Source organism: Anguilla rostrata, chromosome 5, assembly GCF_018555375.3.
Source record: "Anguilla rostrata isolate EN2019 chromosome 5, ASM1855537v3, whole genome shotgun sequence".
Classification (NCBI taxonomy): domain Eukaryota; kingdom Metazoa; phylum Chordata; class Actinopteri; order Anguilliformes; family Anguillidae; genus Anguilla; species Anguilla rostrata.
This window is the reverse complement of record NC_057937.1, coordinates 22,826,272-22,848,067: the sequence shown is the minus strand read 5'-3', so window position 1 is coordinate 22,848,067 and position 21,796 is coordinate 22,826,272. Positions and strand designations below refer to the sequence as shown.

Here is a 21,796-nt window from a genome sequence, read left to right as displayed (position 1 = left end):
GCTAGAAATAAGCAATGGTCTTTAGCCAGGAATTCCCAAACTGCTGATGACTGGCGGCTTTTTAGAACCCTTAGAAATCAATGTACATCTCTCATCAAGAAGCTGAGTACTATTTAACACAAACTTCAAATAGTCTGAATGACCATTCTAAATTCTGGAAGACCATTAGAGCTCTACAGAACAAGAAGGTTTCTAGCTTTCCACACCAGTTGAAAATAGGAAACGCTTCCATAATAGATAAGAGGGAGATGCTAAATGCTTTTAATTATCATTTTTATAAGGCAGGAAATATTTTTGATGAACAGTTTAGTCAGTCTTCCCTGGTTGAAAATGTAGCTCATAGTGAAGTGCTTACTAGTCCTACCCCATTAGCCCCCACCTTCGAGTTCACACCTTTCTTGGTGCCCAATGTTCTGCATGCCCTGCAGACAATTTATCCTAAGAAGGCAGCTGTGCCTTGACCCGTTTTTATTGAAAACAGCAGCAGAGATTATAGCCAAACCAGTCACTTACATTTTCAACCTTTCAGTTATACAAATAAAGTTCCAGTTTCATGAAAACAAGCTTATGTTACACCACTATTGAAAACTGGTGATCCATGTGAAATGAACAACAATAGACCTATTTCAAACCTTTCTACATTAGCAAAGGTTTTGAAGTCTTTAGTGTCTGATCAATTTAAAATGTTCCTGGACTCACAACATACTAAATGCAGCCATTGATACGAAATCATTCTGTGTGGCCATGTTTATAGACCTTACTAAGGTCTTTCACACATTAGACCATCCCATGTTAATAAACACCTTGTTGAAGGCTGGTACTAGTTACAAAGCTGCAAATTGGTTTCAGAGCTATCTTTCTGATCGGATGCAATTTGTCAGACATGGGAATGTTACATCTGACCCTGTTGTTCTTAGAAAGGGTGTTCCCCAAGGATCTATTTTAGGTCCTCTGCTCTTTATCATCCATATTAACAATATCTGCAGTCAGACTGAACACTCACTGTACAATCTGTATGCTGATGATATAATTTTGTATTCTTGTGCCCCTTCTCCTGAGACTGCTTGTGCAAACTTGCAGTTGGATTTTGCTTCACTGCAGCATGCCCTTATTGACCTGAAGCTGCTTTTAAATGCATATAAGACTAAGGCAATGATATTTGCTCCTAGTAGCGTCAAGGTTCCAGCTCTCTCTATTAACACCCTTGAAGGCGTAGCTATTGAGTTTGTTGATACTTATAAATATCTTGGTATTTGGTTGGACAAAAGCTTTAACTTTAAAAAACACATTGAAACTCTTGCTAGGAAACTTAAGTTCACATTGGGCTTTTTATATAGGTTAAAGTCATGTTTTTCTATGTCTTCACGTAAACGGCTGGTTGCAGGTTTATTCCTGCCTCAACTAGATTACGGTGACATCATTTACCACTTTGCTTGTCCATCAACTTTGTCCAAACTTGACCCTCTTTATCATGCTGCCCTCAGATCTATTACAAATGCAGGCTTTAAGACACATCATTGTACCTTATATGACTTGGTAAATTGGAAATCCCTAGGTATACATAGGATGCAACACTGGCATATGTTCATCTACAAGGCCATTCTTGGAAAGTTACCTGTACATATTGTGACGACCCGCCCCCTTTTGAGTTGTTTCTGTTAATTTCTGTTCTACCTTGTCATTCTAGGTTGGGAGGTGGCTCGTCAGAGCTGAGGGCGTACACCTGGATCTGGGCCTTTCCTCCAACATAAAGGCTGCTGCCAGTTCCCAGGACGGGCTCTCTCCAGTTCGCTGATCACTTAAGTAGGGGTCCAAGCAGCGAAGCTGGTGGAACCCTATTGTATCTGTTAGGATTATTATTAGGGGTCCAAGCAGCGAAGCTGGTGGAACCCTATTGTATCTGTTAGGATTATTATTAGGGGTCCAAGCAGCGAAGCTGGTGGAACCCTATTGTATCTGTTAGGATTATTATTAGGGGTCCAAGCAGCGAAGCTGGTGGAACCCTATTGTATCTGTTAGGATTATTATTATTAGGGGTCCAAGCAGCGAAGCTGGTGGAACCCTATTGTATTTGTTAGGATTATTATTATTAGGGGTCCAAGCAGCGAAGCTGGTGGAACCCTATCGTATTTGTTAGGATTATTAAGGGTCCAAGCAGCGAAGCTGGTGGAACCCTATTGTTTTTGTTAGGATTATTAGGGGTCCAAGCAGTGAAGCTGGTGGAACCCTATTGTATTTGTTCGGATTATTATTATTAGGGTTCCAAGCAGCGAAGCTGGTGGAACCCTATTGTATCTGTTAGGATTATTAGGGATCCAAGCAGCGAAGCTGGTGGAACCCTATTGTTTTTGTTAGGATTATTATGAAGGGTCCAAGCAGCGAAAGTGGTGGAACCCTATTGTTTCTGTTAGGATTATTATTATTATTATTCTTATTATTTTTCTCCACTGAAATGTCTGATGCTCAGCAACCATAAGTTGTACACAAACCAAATTTGGTGGGTGGGCTCCTATGGCCCCCCACTACTCAGGCACTACAAATCACCCAAGTTGGCCAGATGGTGGCGCTATAACAAAGGGCCATGCTTAAAAGGTCATAACTCCCACACCGTATGTCAGATCAACACAAAACTTCATCGACCGATGCATCTGAATGTGCTCTACAACTTTGCAATTGGGACCACTTATGTCCGCCATATGGTTTGCCCGCCATTTGGACTTTTTTATTAGGTGGGGTGCGGAAGAGCTGGAGCTCCAAATCTAAGCGTTACGACATCTAGTAAACTTCTTTACGGCAAGCGACATCCATGGCGACGCAAGTAATCCGACACCGTAGGGTCTAGTTTTTATCAGTGAGGGGAGGGTCTGAATGTCGGGGAAGCAGTGGAAGACCAGCCAGAGTGCATGCTAGGCTACCAAAAGTTTGTTAGTAAAAGCTTTTTGAGAGGATGAATTACTTTTCTTTGGCATGGATTCATTTGAAGACAGTATCGGGTGAGTTCGTTCAGTCTTTAAATCTGTCACTATGCTGAGAAATAGCTAAACCATTTTATTGATAGTATTTGAGTTTCTGTGCAAATGCGCGAAAACACGCTGGTATAATGAAACAATGACGGTAATACATGCATAGTCCGCTTCGTTCCATTGCTACCATAACATAACACACTATCTTGTGTCTACAGCTGCAGTTTCTCGCTGTAATTTCTAATATTGAATATAAACAAAAGACGCAATTTATGCTGTAGTCTGCCAATGTCTAAATAAATAATACGGTACTCTGAGCGCAGGTAGCAGGGGTGGCGAGTTGATATTTCGTTTTTTGTTACTAAAAGTTTGTTAGTAAAAGCTTTTTGAGAGGATGAATCATTACTTTTCTTTGGCATGGATCCATTTGAAGACAATATCGGGTGAGTTTGTTTAGTCTTTGAATCAATCATTATGCTGAGAGAAATCGTATTCTCAATTTAATCTCTAAATTGACTGTAAGCTTAGGGTTGTAACTAGGTAGTTGTTTCGTAGGTGACTTAACTAGTCTTAACTATTGCTTGTATTTTTGCATAGACTGCGTTGTTGCTGTCCTTGTTTGTGTTAGTGTTAATCAGTTTAACCTACAGGGTCCAAGTTGAACTATGCGGTTGTTCCCTGCACTTGGAACGGTAGGCTACTGCCCTCTAGGGTTTTCGGCACACTTGTTCCTGGTTATGGTTATACACTTTGTTGTACGTCGCTCTGGATAAGAGCGTCTGCCAAATGCCTGTAATGTAATGTAATGTAATATTCCGTAGCAACAAGATAAACCAGACATTAGCCCTAAAATATGCCAATACAGCAGTGAAAACGCTGCTCATTGAATAACGAAATAAACGAGACAAAGTTTTTTTATAATTATACCATGTCATTCCACAGTCAATATTTGGGACTAAACATTGAATAAATATACAATCTTACCACAGGTTTTACGCGTAGAGATGTCCCTTTTGAGGCTGAGTGGTCATATATTGTCTTGGACAATCCATTTGTGAAATATACGCGCATTTGTGATACCTGGGTAGGCTACCTTCAAAGATAGCTGTGCGTAACACCACACCTGTTGCTTACGGCGTTGTCAACCTTTTTAGTATACTTTGGTTTGATTGACAGTTCATTTATTTAGTAGGTGAGAGTATAAGCTTTCTAACGATGTATAACATGTCTGATTTTGCTTTTGGAATAGCATTTTATCGGTCAGCGTAACCGGAAATTTTCTTATATGCCAGTGTCTAAATAAATAATACGGTAGGCTATTATGCGAGCAGCATGCATGTCGCGAGTTGATATTTCGTCTTTTGTTTCGTTTTTTTCTCAATGTCCTATCTATTATTTGAAATGTGTAGCCTATTATTATTCTATATGTCTCTGAGGCGCTCTGAAATGTGCATTCTCTGCTAAGCTGAGCAATGGATTGAATTTGTGTCTGACGTAGTGTTGCACCGTATACCGAAACTTTTTTGGTACTTAAAAAAATAAACTGTTCGGTATTAGAATTTCCCGACATTCGGTAGTTTTGTGTCAAATGTAAAAGCCAGGGAAATGTGTCTCCCGCATTACCGATTGAGAGGATGAAAACTGTAATTTGTCAGAATCTTCGCTAGGTGGCAGTAGCAACTAAGGTTGGCAAGTGAGGTGACCTGCGCTTGTGCATTCTTCGTGGTTGATACAGCGCCAGCTTAGACTCAGTTCACTTCAGTAGCAATAGCTGTTCTAATTTGTAAATATTTTATTATAGGAAGATGCTGTATTGTTATTGAAATATGCTGTTTTTAGATATATTTTAAAGTGAAAGACCTGTTTAAAGATAATTTACTTTACAATTGTTTCATTTTTGAAATAAATTTAATATAGTTTTCTATGGTTTAGTGTTGTAACACTATAGTCCTATGCTTATTGATATGTTGATCAGGCTTCAACTTAAAGGTTGTTAATAAACCAGGGCTGCGTTTCCGAGTTTTGATGTACCTTAACGTTTTACGAAGGTTCTTAAGGTATACCTTCTTAAGGGAAACCGCTTTTTTACGAGTGTTTCCCAGACTATACCTTAAGGCAACTGTTAAGGGACAACTTAAAGGTACATCGTAAGTTGGAGCTGGCCTTCACTGTGGTGCTGAAAAGTTTATCAATCGATGCCAAGCGAATCGATTGTCTCACTTGTAAAGGCTTGTGAATGACGTTTTAATATAACAAGTGTTGTCATAATCATTTTACATCAATCTAATATTGCAGAAGAGGAAGCTATGCCTACTAGAGATCATCTGCTAATCTCTTTAAGAGTCCGTTAAGACGAGATGTTGTGATAGTTTCAATAAATACGTACATATAGGCTACAAAGGATAAAATAAAAAAAGCATCAATCGGGACATATAAGCCATAGTCTGGGACTTCGTGGAAGCCCAGGGAAAAGGATATAGGCTACATATGGGTGAATTATTTTGTTCTTATTGAAACAAAGGTCTAATGTTAATTTGTTTCTGTCACACAATATATAGGCAACTGTAGCAGCATATCACTGCACTGCACTGATTCCCGCGAACTTTTTTCTGCAATGCAAAAATGATCGTAGATGAAAGGCAAAAGCGCGTCTGTGGAAATTGACCATGATGAATTCTGCCTTATGAATAGGTCTACCTGTTAAAGTGATTTGTTCATCCACCTTAATTTGCTGTTGGATAATCTTAAGTTTAACCAAGAATATCATTATTGGGTTTTTTACCGAAAATTGTAAAACAACATGGTAAGAAAAATGTTCCGTAATGTTGATATTTACCCAGTGCTATTTTGTTTTATATAGGAGGTGTGAGCTAAAGGAAGGGGATGTAGATCATTTGGCTATGTTTGTCCATTATGAGCCACTGTACCTGTATGTGTGTTTATGGCTAGGCCAATCAACGTGCTCTAGTTCGGTCATGCAAGTAGACTCACTCAACGTTGTTTTTGCACACACAGGTTTTATATTCTTAATAAACCGGCGGTTTGTTCCAAGTTAGTGCGATCATTGACTCACACAAACGAACTAATTTCTACAGGGTATGCAGTCAGAAAAGCCATATCCTAAGTTAGCACCACTACGTATAAATTAAAAAAACTTTTTTTTTCTTTTCACAAATTGGATTAGTATCATGGATAGGCCCTATACTTAATTACCATCATGATGGGGATAGACAGGTAAAACGACAACATTCTCACGACGTGCTATGCACAGAAACATTGATTGGATAATTAATTTTCGTAAAGTTAATATTAAACTATCTATGTAATTTTCGCATGCAGATGTGCTACTAGATGCGCACTGTAGTACAACTGTCGATTTGAAAAGCAAAATGTTGGCATAATAAGGCGGAAACCGCGGAGCGCATCGCTAAGGGACAGCTTACGAGTGCCTCAGACCACCTTTTTAAAGGTATACCTTAATTAAGGTATACCTTAGCTAAGGAGACGCTGGGAAACAGCTCGAGAGCTAAAGGAAGAGCTTAAGGGATACCTTACGACGCATGTAGCGCTAAGGAGATTCTGGGAAACGCAGCCCAGGTTTTTAATGAACCGTGAATTCAAAAATGGTCATCCCTTGTGGACATTACGTTTCTGATCTATTAAGGTAATTTAAGTATCGTTAGGTACCGAGTATTGAATCAGTATTGTTTCAGTATCAATTATCGTAATACTAAACCTGATATTGGTATCAAAGTCAAAATTTTGGTATCATGACAACACTAGTGTGACACCTTTTTTAGTTGCGGCATGGAACCGCTGCAGCTGTACATGCACACCAGGCCATTTAACTGTTACGACATGCCATCTAAGTGTTACAACATAGTAAAGGCCTTTACAGGAAGCGGCCAAGACACATCCATGGCGACGCAACTAAGTCATCCGCCAGCGTCTCTTAGCACAGAATTGGCCATAAGTCATCAATATTTTATACAATCATCATGATATTCAGTAGATATGTTTGGGTGAAGGTATATGCTCATAAGGACAAAGCCATTTTAAAAATGCTCCATAGGGGGCGCAATAGTGCCAATGCTTGGACCCCTCCCAACGCCGCTTGCGGCTTTAATTAGGGGTCCAAGCAGTGAAGCTGGTGGAACCCTATTGTATATGTTAGGATTATTATTATTAGGGGTCCAAGCAGCGAAGCTGGTGGAACCCTATTGTATCTGTTAGGATTATTATTAGTGTGGTTGCCTTAGGCAATCACACTACTATTATTGCACATATTATTATTATTATTATTAGTGTGGTTGCCTTAGGCAATCACACTACTATTATTGCACATATTATTATTATTATTATTAGTGTGGTTGCCTTTGGCAATCACACTATTATTATCGCACATATTATTTATTTATTTATTATTATTATTCCACCCATTTTTTGGACCGCTACTCCTCCCAGAGTTTTCACACCACATACACGTGCAATATGTCAAATTGACATATTGACAAGCTTCTTTGGGAATTGTGTGCTGTTACTTTGTGGAAAGTTTCGCTGCACGGTTTTTGAGAAATATGACTTTTTTTGGCCAATTTTTCCCATTGAAATTGAATGGGGACTGTGACCTCATACAAATGTGAATTATGAAGTTACAGCATTGGTCGGCTTCGCACACGTGATGCTGAATGCGGAAGTGAACGCGATAAAATGGTATTCCAAATGCAAAATTACAAATGAAAACGCTGTCAGCTAGGTATATCAACAAACATATGGCTTAGGCATACCCAGAAGTCCTCAATAATAATAGTATTTCACAAGATATTACGCAAATTCATTGACGACGTTTCGTCAGGTGCAGCGTCTTTGAACGCTAGTGCTAACAAAGAGTGAATGCATTTAATGTGATGATGAGAAAACTTTCGGTTGACCTAAAAAAACGATATTCCAAAACCAAAAATAGACGTGCTGTTATACCTGGTTAGAAAGCTTATGCTCTCACCTACTGAATAAACGAATTCTCAAACAAGCCAGACTGTACTAAAAAGTGCAACAACGCCGTCAACAACACGTGTGCAGCAGCTTCTGGTCCGGTCTTACTTCAGAAAAAGACGTCAGCTTGTAATACCACACATGTTGCTTTGGGTGTTCTCTAACTTTGTAGTACAAACTGGCTTCATCTACACATCATCGATCTAATAGGTGACAGAATAAGCTTTCTAACTATGTATAATATGTCAAATTTTACTTTTGTAATACCGTTTTATATTCCAGCGAGTTGGAAACTTTGGTCTCTTTATAACTGCATTCAGTGAGTGAAAGCAGCGCTTTCTCACCCCAACGCATTTGCTACAGTACACAACTCCGCTTGCTTGTTGATGCACCCCTCATTATAACAGAAGTTACTAGTACTGGCTACCAGCCGATGCTTATTCACAGAAGCTGTATGCAACTATTTTAACACATATTTCTTGCCTCATTTTCTTTCTTAGAAATTTGGGTCGGCTAACACGTAATAGGCTATCCTCTGTCTATGAGTTGGTATCTAAGGTAACAGATTAAACTCTGAATTGCAGCCCAGTTATATGTTTTTAGTTGAATGGTACAAATGAGCTGAACTTAACGTAAAACCATAAATCAATCAAATTAATCTCCCTAGACCTGTCTTGCTTTTTAAAATGGTGTGGTCGCGCAGTGTAGATATAGGGTTTTTCCAAGACCCTCTGAACTGGCCAGCTAGCTTTATGATTCGCCGTCACTCGTCACAGCACACCATGAGTAAATCGCTGATCTCAAGTATTGACGAAGGGTTAATTTAGCTCTGAATATGTGTGTTGCAATTAAACTCGTTGCCGTGATGTTATAGTATGTATACCATACTCTGTCTCTGCTTATACTACAGAAACTGTTCACTCCGTTCAGCACAAAGTCCACTTTGCGTTGGCGGCAACCACACTTCACAATTTCTGCAGGAATTGTCTAGTTATTATTAGTGTGGTTGCCTTAGGCAAACACACTATTCTTATTGCACATATTATTTATTAGTGTGGTTGCCTTAGGCAAACACACTATTATTATTGCACATATTATTTATTATTATTAGTGTGGTTGCCTTAGGCAAACACACTATTCTTATTGCACATATTATTATTAGTATGGTTGCCTTAGGCAAACACACTATTATTATTGCACATATTATTTATTATTAGTGTGGTTGCCTTAGGCAAACACACTATTATTATTGCACATATTATTATTAGTGTGGTTGCCTTAGGCAAACACACTATTATTATTGCACATATTTATTATTAGTGTGGTTGCCTTAGGCAAACACACTATTCTTATTGCACATATTATTTATTAGTGTGGTTGCCTTAGGCAAACACACTATTATTATTGCACATATTTAGTGTGGTTGCCTTAGGCAATCACACTACTATTATTGCACATATTATTATTATTATTATTAGTGTGGTTGCCTTTGGCAACGTCATTCATATGCGAACGGTGAAGTTACAGCATTGGTCGGCTTTGCACACGTGATGCGGTCAGCTCTACGGTCTCAGCAGCCAGGATAAGACATAGCTGATTGCGGAAGTGAACGCGATTAAACGGTATTCCAAATGAAAAATTACAAATGAAAACGCTGTCAGCTAGGTATATCAACAAACATATGGCTTAGGCATACCCAGAAGTCCTCAATAATAATAGTATTTCACGACATATTACGCAAATTCGTTGACGACGTTTCGTCACATGCAGCGTCTTAGAATGCTAGTGCTAACAAACAGTGAATGGCTTTAATGCGATAATGAGAGCATTTTCGGTTGACCTAAAAAAACGATATTAAAAAACCAAAAATAGATGTGCTGTTATACCTGGTTAGAAAGCTTATGCTCTCAGCTACTGAATAAACAAATTTTCAAACAAGCCAGACTTTGCATCTTTGCATGCTAGTGCTAACAAAGAGCGAATGCGTTCTATGAGATGATGACATAGCTTTCGGTTGACCTAAAAAAACGATATTCCAAAACCTAAAATCGACGTGCTGTTATACCTGGTTAGAAAGCTTATGCTCTCAGCTACTGAATAAACAAATTATCAAACAAGCCAGACTTTACTAAAAAGTGCAACAACGCCGTCAACAAAACGTGTGCAGCAGCTTCAGGTCCGGTCTTACTCCAGAAAAAGACGTTAGCTTGTAATACCACACATACTGCATTGAGTGTTCTGTAACTTTGTAGTACAAACTGGCTTTATCTACACTTCATCGATCCAACAGGTGATAGAATAAGCTTTCTAACTATGTATAATATGTCACATTTTACTTTTGTAGTACCGTTTTATATTCCAGCGAGTTGGAAACTTTGGTCTCTTTATAACTGCATTGAGGCTAACAGGTAATAGATTATCCTCTGTCTATGAGTTGGTATCTAAGGTAACAGATTAAACTCTGAATTGCAGCCCAGTTAAATGTTTTTAGTTGAATGGTAAAAATGAGCTGAACTTAACGTAAAATCAACAATCAATCAAATGAATCTCCCTAGACCTGTCTTGCTTTTTAAAATGGTGTGGTCGCGCAGCGTAGATATAGCAACCCATAGCAACCACCTAGCAACACCCTAGCAACTGTCTAGAACTCCATAGCAACCACCTAGTAACACCCTAGCAACCACCTAGAACACACTAGTAACTGCCGAGAACTCCATAGCAACCACCTAGAAACACCCTAGCAACCACCTAGAACTCCATAGCAACCACCTAGCAACACTCTAGCAACCTCCAATAACTTCATAGCAATAACCTAGCAACACCCTATCAACCGCCTAGAACTCCTTAGCAACCACCTAGCAACACCCAAGCAACCACCTATAACTCCATAGCAAGCACCTAGCAGCACCCTATCAACTGCCTATAACTCCATAGCAACCACCTAGTAACACCCTAGCAACCACCCACAACTCCATAGCAACCACCTAGCAAAACCCTAGCAACTGTCTAGAACTCCATAGCAACCACCTAGTAACACCCTAGCAACCACCTAGAACACACTAGTAACTGCCTAGAACTCCATAGCAACCACTTAGAAACACCCTAGCAACCACCTAGAACTCCATAGCAACCACCTGGCAACACTCTAGCAACCTCCAATAACTTCATAGCAATAACCTAGCAACACCCTATCAACCACCTAGAACTCCATAGCGACCACCTAGCAACACCCTAGCAACTGCCTAGAACTCCATAGCAACCATCAAGCAACACCCTAGCAATGACCTAGAACACCCTAGCAACTGCCTAAACCTCCATAGCAATTACCAAGCAACACCCTAGACACCACCCAAAACACCCTAGCAACTGCCTAGAATAATATAACTACTACTTAGCACGGTTCACTCTGTTCAGCACAAATTCAACTTTGCATTGGTGGCAACCACACTTCACAATTTCTGCAGGAATTGTCTAGTTATTAGTGTGGTTGCCTTAGGCAATCACATGATTATTATTGCACATTTTTTTTTTCTTCTTTTCTTTCCACCCATTTTTTGGACCGCTACTCCACCCAGAGTTTTCGCACCACATACACGTGCAATATGTCAAATCGAGCAGCATTATCGGGAATGGTGTGCTATTACTTTGTGGAAAGATTCGTTGCACAGTTTTTGAAAAATTGAATTTTTGTGGGCAATTTTTCCCCATAGAGAATGAATGGCGGAATGTTCACCCTAGCAACCACCTGTTCTATAAACAAAGGGGGGATGTTTAGATAGCTAGCCAAGCATATAAATTATTAAGGTATGATTTTACCCAAAAATCCAACATACCTGACAAATCCGCAAATCCACGTTTTGGTGCCTGGATTCCAGTTATTTCTGCGAATTGCAGCGATCCATTTGCTTTTCTTTTCTTTAGCTTTCGGTAGCTCCAATTTCTTGTTGAATCTATTTGTACAGTCAATCGCACAACAGGTCTTTCCCATTTTAGATGTGTTTTTTGTGTTTTCATGGCATTCAAGCTGTAGTCTTTCTGCCATTCAATGGGTGTAACCGCACTGACTTCCACCTACTGTGACGTCATGTACATACCCTCTATACTATTATGTTATGATTTACAGCAATGCACAATCTATATATTTTGAATACATTCGGAGAGACTAGGGTACACTGCTTACTTTTTGCCTTATAGATCTTTAGTAGTTCAGCATATCACCCTCAGATTTTGTTTAAGGAATTTATGAACCCAGACATGTATAGTTGTACCTGCTATATACAGACAGGTGCATATGCTTCCATACAGGTGTACTGCATCATAGAATTAAGAAATTAACAACCTATCATGCTCTCATATACATGTAATTTTGCCAAGATAACTGCTTTTGTGGTACTCTATTTATACCTAAATTATGAATATAGACAAATTTAACTTTCCAAGTCTCTGTGATGCTCACACCTGGAGTTATAAAGCTTTAAATCGAGCACCCGCCAAAATGGGTAAGAATTGGCCAGATTTAGCATCTGTGCAAAGGGGTTAACCAATCCAGGGAGTGGAATTATTCTCAATTATTGCTATTACTGTAAATTGCACTAAGTGCAGGCTAGAGCTTCAGTGCATGCCCAATTACCTTAATGAAGTGCATACAGCACTGAAGTAATGGACACTTGAAGTCTCCATTACTTCAAGTGCTGTAATCAAAGATATTGGTGTTACCCTTGATCCAGATTTTGCATTTGATATACATATTAAAAACATCTCTAGGGTTGCTTTTTATCACTTGAGAAATATCTCAAAAATTCGAAAAATACTGTCCTTACATGATACAGGAAAGCCAGTTCATGCTTTTGTTACTTCAAGATTAGATTACTGCAATGCTCTTTTGTCTGGGTGTGCAAATTCCAGTCTGAAAGGGCTCCAGCTAATTCAAAATGCACCAGCTCGTATTCTCACTAGAACAAGGAGATTCGAGCACATCAGCCCAGTGCTAGCATCACTTCACTGGTTGCCAGTTAAATTCTGAATAGACTATAAGATACTACTTCTTACCTTTAAAGCCTTACATGGGCTTGCCCCTTTGTACTTAAATGATTTACTTCTTCCTTATATTCCCTCACGAACGCTCCGTTCGCAGGGTGCAGGCCTCCTTGTTATTTCTAGAATAGCTAAAAGTACCATAGGTGGTAGAGCCTTCTCCTATCGTGCTCCCCTCCTGTGGAACAAGTTGCCTGCCCATGTTCAGGGCGCAGACACTATCACCTTATTTAAATCTAGGCTCAAAACATATCTTTTTAGTCTCTCCTATATTTGAGGGGCAGGAGTGTGTGGCGGGCATAGCTATAGAGTCTCTGGTGGACTGAGTGGTTAGTGCTGTCACTGGATCATCATTGGTAGTGCTGTGTTAAGCTGAACTGGTCATGGCCTGGAGATGACTGTCTCAAGCTTGCCTCCATGGCAGAGTTGGCTCCTGCCTGTTTCCCTTAGCTATGCTGCCATAGCCTTATTCTGCCAGGGTTTTCCTTATTGCACTATGGCACCTCTGTCTCTTCTGTTCTGCTGGCGAATCTACCATCTGAACCCCCTAACAATGTTTTTTTGTTCTCGTCTTCCTCGGCTGTGGGCACCTGCCTGGACCTCTAGCCCAATTTGCTGAGCACCCCCCCCCCGGCCCGGAGCTCCAGCCCTAGACCAGCTAGACCAGCTGGGCACCCCCGCCTCCTGCCACCATTGATTTTCCATGACAAACCGGTGCCTGCCCACGGCAGATGGGTTCCCCCTCCGAGTCCGGTCATGCTCGAGGTTTCTTCCTGTTATCAGTCAGGGAGTTTTTTCTTGCCACTGTTGCCCTAGGCTTACTATTTCGGGGCTGGTTCTCTGTAAAGCTGCTTTGTGACAAAGCTCCTTTGTTAAAAGCGCTATACAAATAAAAATTGATTGGTTGATTGATTGATACAGGATTCAGCAATAGTGACTGTCACTGTGCACGCATTAACTGAAGCCAGAGAACATATCCTTTCTAAAATATTATTTTGAAGTAGCATGTTTTACTTGCATTTGAAGTTACATGAACGAGAACAAGACAGGCAAAAAGGCAAGGATGGGCAGCAGCAGGCAATGGGGAAAAATCTGCAACTCAAAGTGGTACTTTAGCACCAGAGGGGCAAATGGTCTGGTGCTCCAGCACCATTAGGACCTTATGTGTGCACATCCCAGGCTGGGGAGAACCAAAGAACTGGACCTTGCACACTCTGCTTGTTTCCCTCCTCTATTGCAGGATGTATTGCACTACAACAACACAACTGTGGTATGAAGGCAACTAAATTCTTGCATAATTTTGTTAATGTTTTTGCAGAAATCTCAGACAGATTGCCATCAGTGCTCTCAAGCTTGACTCAAGCTTGGTACCCAACATCTGCTATTTAAAGACGTACATTCTGAAAATAATGAAAGTGTTCTTGACAGATATTCAATGACTCATGACTACCAAGCAACAGAGGCCAGTAATGGTGTATGTTTTATGCATGTAACAGTTCTGTGACCATAACAGAACCTTTTGGAAAAAAACAAATATGTTCCAAGACTTTGGAGGAAACAATCTTGATATAACATTAACTCACAATTGAATGGGAATGTCACTGGTATGTTGCTTCGTGTTCACAAAACATTCCTTGTTTATGGGATTCATAATGCTATTGGCTGGGAATTTTTGACATTAAGAAAAACATGTTTTCAACGTACAAAAATGCCAAGTTACTCACACTTATAAACCACTATAATTCATTACGACTTGCAAAATCTATGCCTGCCATTAAAAGTACTGATACCAAATTATGCCAAGTTACAACAAACAATATTGGCTATCTTACCTCACACACATTAAACATGCTGAATTCCAAAGCAATGCTGCTACCCAGTGCCTCCTTAATTATTTCAATTAACTTGGCCCTGTGTTTTTACATTTTACCATGTGAAAAGAATGTGGTCATTCAAAGCATATGGAAGTGTGAAATGGCAATCATTTATAGTGGGAATAATCCTGCTAAACAATTTGAGCTGTTTTACACCAATGTCTATTTTTAATGAATACACAATATGTTGAAACAACTGCATGCATGCAGTGCTTTGGGTGTATGGAAAGCACATCTTGAATGAAATGCATGCATGAAATAGTTTTGTTTAGAAAATTATGTAAAAAATGATATTTTATTGTTTAGCATTGCAGAAAAAATGATACTATGTACTTATTTGGCAAAACCTCATGTGAATATGAAGCCTATAGTACATAATTGGGACAAACGTATGTCTGGATAGGTTTGTAAGATGCAGTACTTCTTTCATGGGCCTAAATATTTCAAATGTTTATATGTATTTATTGTATTGATTGGGAGGCAGAGCAAGATTTTGGGGGGCCAACTTTATCACATAATTTGTGATGAGCAGCGCAGCGGACCTGGGTGTAAAAATGCAAAGTAACCCTTTAAGAAACGCTTGCGGATGATAGTTGTCCTTGACTGAATTTTTACAGTCTGATCAGGGTTTACTGTTTAGCACTGGCACTTTGCTATATATATATAAAAGAACGTGACAGACAGTGGCGCAATTCAAAGTATAACAGGCTGGTAGCATCAATAAAAACGCAATAAAAATCCCCAGTTTATGTACTCACTGATTTGATGGCCATCCAACAAGTGTTCATTTACAAAATTTGTCGCTCCCGAGCTGGCAAGTTGTGTAGCCTTCTGTCCTGGTTTGTTTTCTGTTTTTTGTTCTGCAATGCAGTTATTGCATGTATATGGTTCATAAGGCATTTTCATATGCTGCGCTGTATAGGTAGGACTCCTGTTTGCTGTCTTCCACAGCTAGATCACTGACATAACGTGACAATGTGAGAAGCAAAACTTGGTAACAGTTCTGAGAAATGGAACACTTGACATTTGACAATAGCATGCACAGACATATTTCCCAGCTATCTTTGCATATAAGAAAATAACAGTAGTACCAAAGAAATTAACACAAATTTAATTGAATAGTTGAAACAATGTTTTCTGCAGAAAAAGCATTTACGTGAAGTTTGACATAATCACAGACTATTGTACAAAGAAAATATACTAACCATGACCGAGATAAGTGCCCTTATTGAACGGTATATAAAACATTACATTACATTACATTACATTACATTACAGGCATTTGGCAGACGCTCTTATCCAGAGCGACGTACAACAAAGTGTATAACCATAACCAGGAACAAGTATGACGAAACCCCTAGAGAGAAGTACCGGTCCAAGTACAGGGAACAACCGCATAGTTCAACCTGGACCCTGGTGGTTAAACTGATTAACACTAACAACGAGAACGGCAACAACGCAATCTATGGAAAAATAAAAATAAATAAAAATACAAGTAGTCGTTAAGACTGGCGCATCAACTAAGTCACCTATTAAACAGCTGCCTAGTTACAATCCTAAGTTTAGTCATTTACAGGGGGGGAAGGGAGGGATGGGGAGAGGTGCAGCCTGAAGAGGTGGGTCTTCAGTCGTCGTTTGAAATGGGTCACAGTCTCAGCTGTTCTGACCTCCACAGGGAGGTCGTTCCACCATCGTGGGGCCAGAACAGACAGAAGACGTGTTCTGGAAGTGCAGGTGCGAAGAGGGGGAGGTGCTAGGCGTCCTGAGGTAACAGAACGGAGGGATCTGGCTGGCATGTAGGGTTTGAATATCTTGTGAAGGTATGCTGGGGCTGATCCCTTGACTGCCTGGTATGCTAGAACCAATGTTTTGAATTTGATGCGAGCTATAACAGGCAGCCAGTGGAGGGTAGTGAGCAGGGGAGTTACGTGGGAGTGTCTGGGGAGGTTGAAGACCAGACGAGCCGCAGCATTCTGAATAAGCTGCAGGGGTCTGGTGGCAGATGCCGGTAGTCCGGCCAGAAGAGAGTTGCAGTAGTCCAGGCGGGATAGAACCATTGCTTGGACCAGGAGCTGGGTTGAGTAGGTGGTGAGAAAGGGGCGGATTCTGCGGATGTTGTATAGGAAAAATCTGCATGCCCGGGTTACTGCTGCAATGTTGTTGGAGAGGGACAGCCTGTTGTCCATCATCACTCCGAGATTCTTGGCGCAGGGTGATGATGTCACTACGGTGTCCCCTAAGGAAATGGAAAAGTCGAGGAGGGGAGAGGATAGAGCAGGAATAAAGATTAGCTCCGTCTTTCCCGGGTTGAGCTTCAGGTGGTGATTGTCCATCCAGCTCTGTATGTCCCTCAGGCAAGCGGAGATGCGGGCGGGGACCTGTGTGTCCGATGGGGAGAAGGAGAAAAAGAGTTGCGTGTCGTCGGCATAGGAATGATAGGACAAGCCATGGGCAGATATTACAGGGCCAAGGGATCTGGTGTACATGGAGAAGAGGACCAAGGACTGAGCCCTGGGGAACTCCGGTGGTGAGGGGACGGGGTGGTGATACCTTACCCGCCCAGGCAACCTGGAAGGAGCGGTCAGAGAAGTAGGACTCAATCCAGTCAAGGACTGTGCCGCGGATCCCTGTTGCTGCCAGGGAGGACAGGAGGGTAGAGTGGTCCACAGTGTCAAATGCAGCGGAGAGGTCTAGAAGAATCAGGACAGAGGAGAGGGAGGCTGCTCGTGCGGCATGGAGTGACTCACTGACCGAGAGGAGTGCAGTCTCAGTCGAGTGGCCAGGCCTGAAGCCAGACTGGTGGGGATCAAGCAGGTTGTTCTCAGAGAAGAAAGCAGAGAGCTGGTTAGATGCAGCACGTTCGAGTGTTTTGGATAGGAAAGGGAGGAGAGATACCGGGCGGTAGTTCTGAATGACTGAAGGATCTAGTGTGGGTTTCTTCAGCAGCGGGGTGATGTGGGCCTTCTTGAAGGATGAGGGGAAACATCCAGAAGATAGGGATGAGTTCACGAGGGAGGCGACAAAAGGGAGGATGTCTGGTGTGATTGCTTGAAGGAGAGATGAGGGGATAGGGTCGAGGGCACAGGTGGTAGGGCGGTGGGTGAGCAGAAGCTGGGAGACTTCAGTGTCTGAGAGGAGAGAAAATGTGGAGAAACAGGGGGCGGAGGACGCAGAGGGGGCAGAGGACGCAGAGGGGGCGGAGGACGCAGAGGGGGCGGAGGACGCAGAGGGCACAAAGGAGCTGCGGATGTCTGCAATCTTTTCGTCAAAGAATGCTGCAAAGTCATCTGCAGTGAAGGAAGACTGGGGTGGAGGAGGTGGCACGCTGAGGAGAGAAGAGAAAATAGAGAAAAGTTGACGAGGGTTAGAAATGGAGTTATGAATTTTGGTTTGGTAGAATTTTGCCTTAGCGGCAGTGACAGAAGAAGAGAACTCTGTCAGGAGAGACTGATAGGCTGAGAGGTCAGATGGGTCCCTGGATTTGGCCCACTTCCTCTCAGCAGCGTGGAGGGTGGCCCTGGAGGTGCGCAGGATGTCAGACATCCATGGACTGGGAGGGGATGAACGTGCTGGCCTAGGGACGAAGGGGCATAGGGAGTCGAGTGCTGAGGAGAGAGATGACGTCAGGGTGGAGGATGCAGAGTTAGTGGGGAGCTTGGAAAATGATTGAAGAGTGGGGAGGGAAGCAGTCACTCTGTGAGCAAGAGAAGAGGGTGATAGGGAGCGGAGGTTACGGCGGACAGTGACAGTGGGGATGGGAGGGGGAGAGGGAGGGTATGGAGAGAGGGGGAGGGAGAAGGAGATGAAATGATGGTCAGACATATGCAGGGGGGTAACCGTAAGATTGGAGCTGGAGCAGGTCCTCAGGAAGATCAGGTCTAGGAGGTTGCCTGCCTTGTGGGTTGGAGGAGAGTGTTGTAGGGAGAGGTCAAAGGAGTGAAGTAGTGGTAGGAAGGCAGCAGACTGGGAGGCTTCTAGGTGGATGTTAAAATCTCCAAGGAGGATCAGCGGGGTGCCGTCCTCAGGGAAGGAGCTGAGCAGGGTGTCTAGCTCATCCAGGAAGCTTCCCAGGGGCCCCGGGGGGCGATAAATAACAACAATATAAAGGTTAGCAGGGTAGGTGATAGAGACAGGATGGAATTCAAAAGTGGATATGGACAGGTCAGGGAGGGGGAGAACAGAGAATTTCCAGGTGGGGGAGATCAGTAGACCAGTACCACCACCACGGCCAGATCGCCGGGGGGTGTGGGAGAAGGAGTAGGAGGATGAGAGGGCAGCAGGAGTGGCAGAGTTGTCTGGTGTGATCCAGGTCTCTGTGAGGGCAAGGAACTGCAGGGATTGGAGGGAGGCATAGGCAGAAATGAAGTCTGCCTTGCGCGTAGCAGACTGGCAGTTCCATAGTCCCCCTGTGACCGTGAAGTTCTCACAGGGGGTCAGCGGCGGGTAGCAGAGGTTAGAGGGGTTCCGTTGTCGAGGGGGGCCACGTTGCTGGAAGCGCCTTCTGAGGGGGTGAGCACAGACTGGAATGGGGAACTAGCTCATAAACTAGGAGGGAGCGACGCTAGCGCTACGAGTGTACCTAATTAGCAGCTGAAAAGCTGAGTCGAATAACGCACTGATTACAGAGGTTAACAGTTTGTGATAGTGCAATAATCGCAATCTATCAATTCTAAGAATCAAACAACCTAAAAACACAAAGACACCTAACGCAACCTAAAACCAAAGACACCTAACGCAACCTGAAAACAAAGACCAGTTTCCACACAGGGAAAAGTTTAAAATCTAACGCGGTATGTAATTAGTAAATGAACGCAGATACTTATCCACTCTAGCAGGACGGATTTCAGCAGTTCTACGCACCTGGACGAATTATACACTTACTTAAAACAGACGGTATTGGCTCAAAATCACATAGAAAGTTGTTAAAAGAACATGTGAAAATGCGTAGAAAAACTGTTGTACAAATGTACTTTTTTCACGTAGACTACTGGTAATTATAAATGAGTCATGTTTGTAAATGGAATGTTTTTAATGGGGTGTTGCAGACACTACAGACAAAAGCCGCGTTTCCACCGCAGGAACTTTACCCCGGAACTAGGAACCTTTTGAGGAACTCTGCGTTTCCACCGCAGGAACTAGGGTCTAAATTTAGTTCCGAGGGCTTTATTTTACCCCCAAAAAAGTTCCTGCTCGGGGGGTAGTACTTTCCGAAAGTACAGGAACCTTTTGGGTGGAGCTTTCAGCGCTGAACATTTCTGATTGGTCGAGTACTCGCAGCATTTTTTTGTGTTCATTTTCAGCCGCCATGTTTAAAAATATGCAGGCGCAAACCGATTTATTTTCATAATAACTTCAAATCAAACTTGTATGTTATGCGGCGCAGTAGCCTAGTTTTGGTTATAGCCTGCCAACGTCTTGGAATTATAACGTGTGCTCTTCTGTTCTTTTCTTGCTTTAGTATTCGTTTTATAAAATGCTAAGCATTCGTGCTGGGACAGCATAGTACGTACCAAAACATTCAAACGGATTAATTCGGTTGCTGAATATTTTCTTCCGGATTTTCTTTGTTAGCCTGTTGTAATTGACTCAAAACGTTTGATACAGTTATGTGAGGTATGCGGTAGTTCTGCGTAATTCACATTGGTGATACAGTAAAAGCAAACTGGAAATCACCTTCCGCACTTTTTGTCAGGATAAAATAACAGGTTAATTCTAGTAATTGTCCCTTTAGCGTTTTCAGACTGCCGTAATTTTACTCTGCCATTCTTTAATTCCACAAAAAGACCAGGAAGACTATGGACTAATTTATGGTGCATGGTTCGCATCTGGAGGGCACACTTCGCTGCTCGGCTAGCAGTAACTTCGAAGGAAAGCAAACGGTGGCTGTACCACTACTAATTAAAATTTTTACGCAAGTCTGAGTTTTCGTTCTATTCTTTTCATTTTGCGATTAGCCTATATAGAATTGACGATGAGAAAGTAATCAAACAGCAAATTGTTTACAATTTACAATGTGCATGTTTTCTGCTGTTGTTGCCAGTTATATTGGAAATGTGAATGCATTCTGTCGCTTCGGATGTCAAGACATGAAAGCGAGTGTTCGCATAAAAACAATGAATGTGTTTGAGAGGATATATAAAACAGTTACAATCTGACTATTGGCTTGTTATATCCTATTTGTTGCATAACAACGGTCCAAGTTCAACTACCAACGACAATTTTGCTTGACAACGGTAAAATATGCCCAAACGGCTGCAGAAGAATATTTCAATTCCAGGTGATTAAATCGATAAAAATCAATAAATACAAAAGTAACCATATATAGTCATTGTTGGTAACTCGTTGTATATAAGTGGAATAAACCCCTCCGGGCTGTCCCGTTTATTAGAAAATAATGTAGGCTACTTCGGTGGTAGTATGGGGTTACAGAAGAAATCATATGACAGATGGACCGACGACAACGTCGCTTTTTCATACGTCAGTGGGCTAATTTGCCTAATCTTCGCGGGACTTTAGACCGCGGTGGAAACGCAGACAACCATGGGCTGAAGGAACCTTTTAGTTCCTTGAAAAGTAGTTCCTGGGACTAAAAGTTCCACTTTTGGTGGAAACGCGGCTATACTAAGTGTTCGTATGCCGTAGATAGAGAACAGGGCAAAGTAAAATGAATGTAGAAATGTGGTGTTTGCTGATAAGAAAGTACAGTAGCCAAGTAAAAAAGTAGCTAGTAGAAATGCCACAGTGGTCAGCTGTTGTAACTAATCAAGAAATCTGCCGTCACAAAATGCATATGGCTCCTAGTGCGTGAGTTTTGTTAACATATGCATTGAAGATTGTGATATTCTGATAACTGCAAAAGAAATAGTTTAAAAGCAATAGGAAATTATTAGTTAGCAAATAGGTGTGCATAACAAATTAAAGATTTGCATGAGA

At 41.6% G+C, this 21,796-nt stretch overlaps 1 protein-coding gene across 6 annotated transcripts in view; it reads right to left on the bottom strand.

The window, feature by feature from the left end:
- Positions 1–21,796, bottom strand: part of fkbp16 (FKBP prolyl isomerase 16) — a 111,169-nt gene that overhangs the window by 31,561 nt on the left and 57,812 nt on the right. The window lies entirely within an intron of this gene.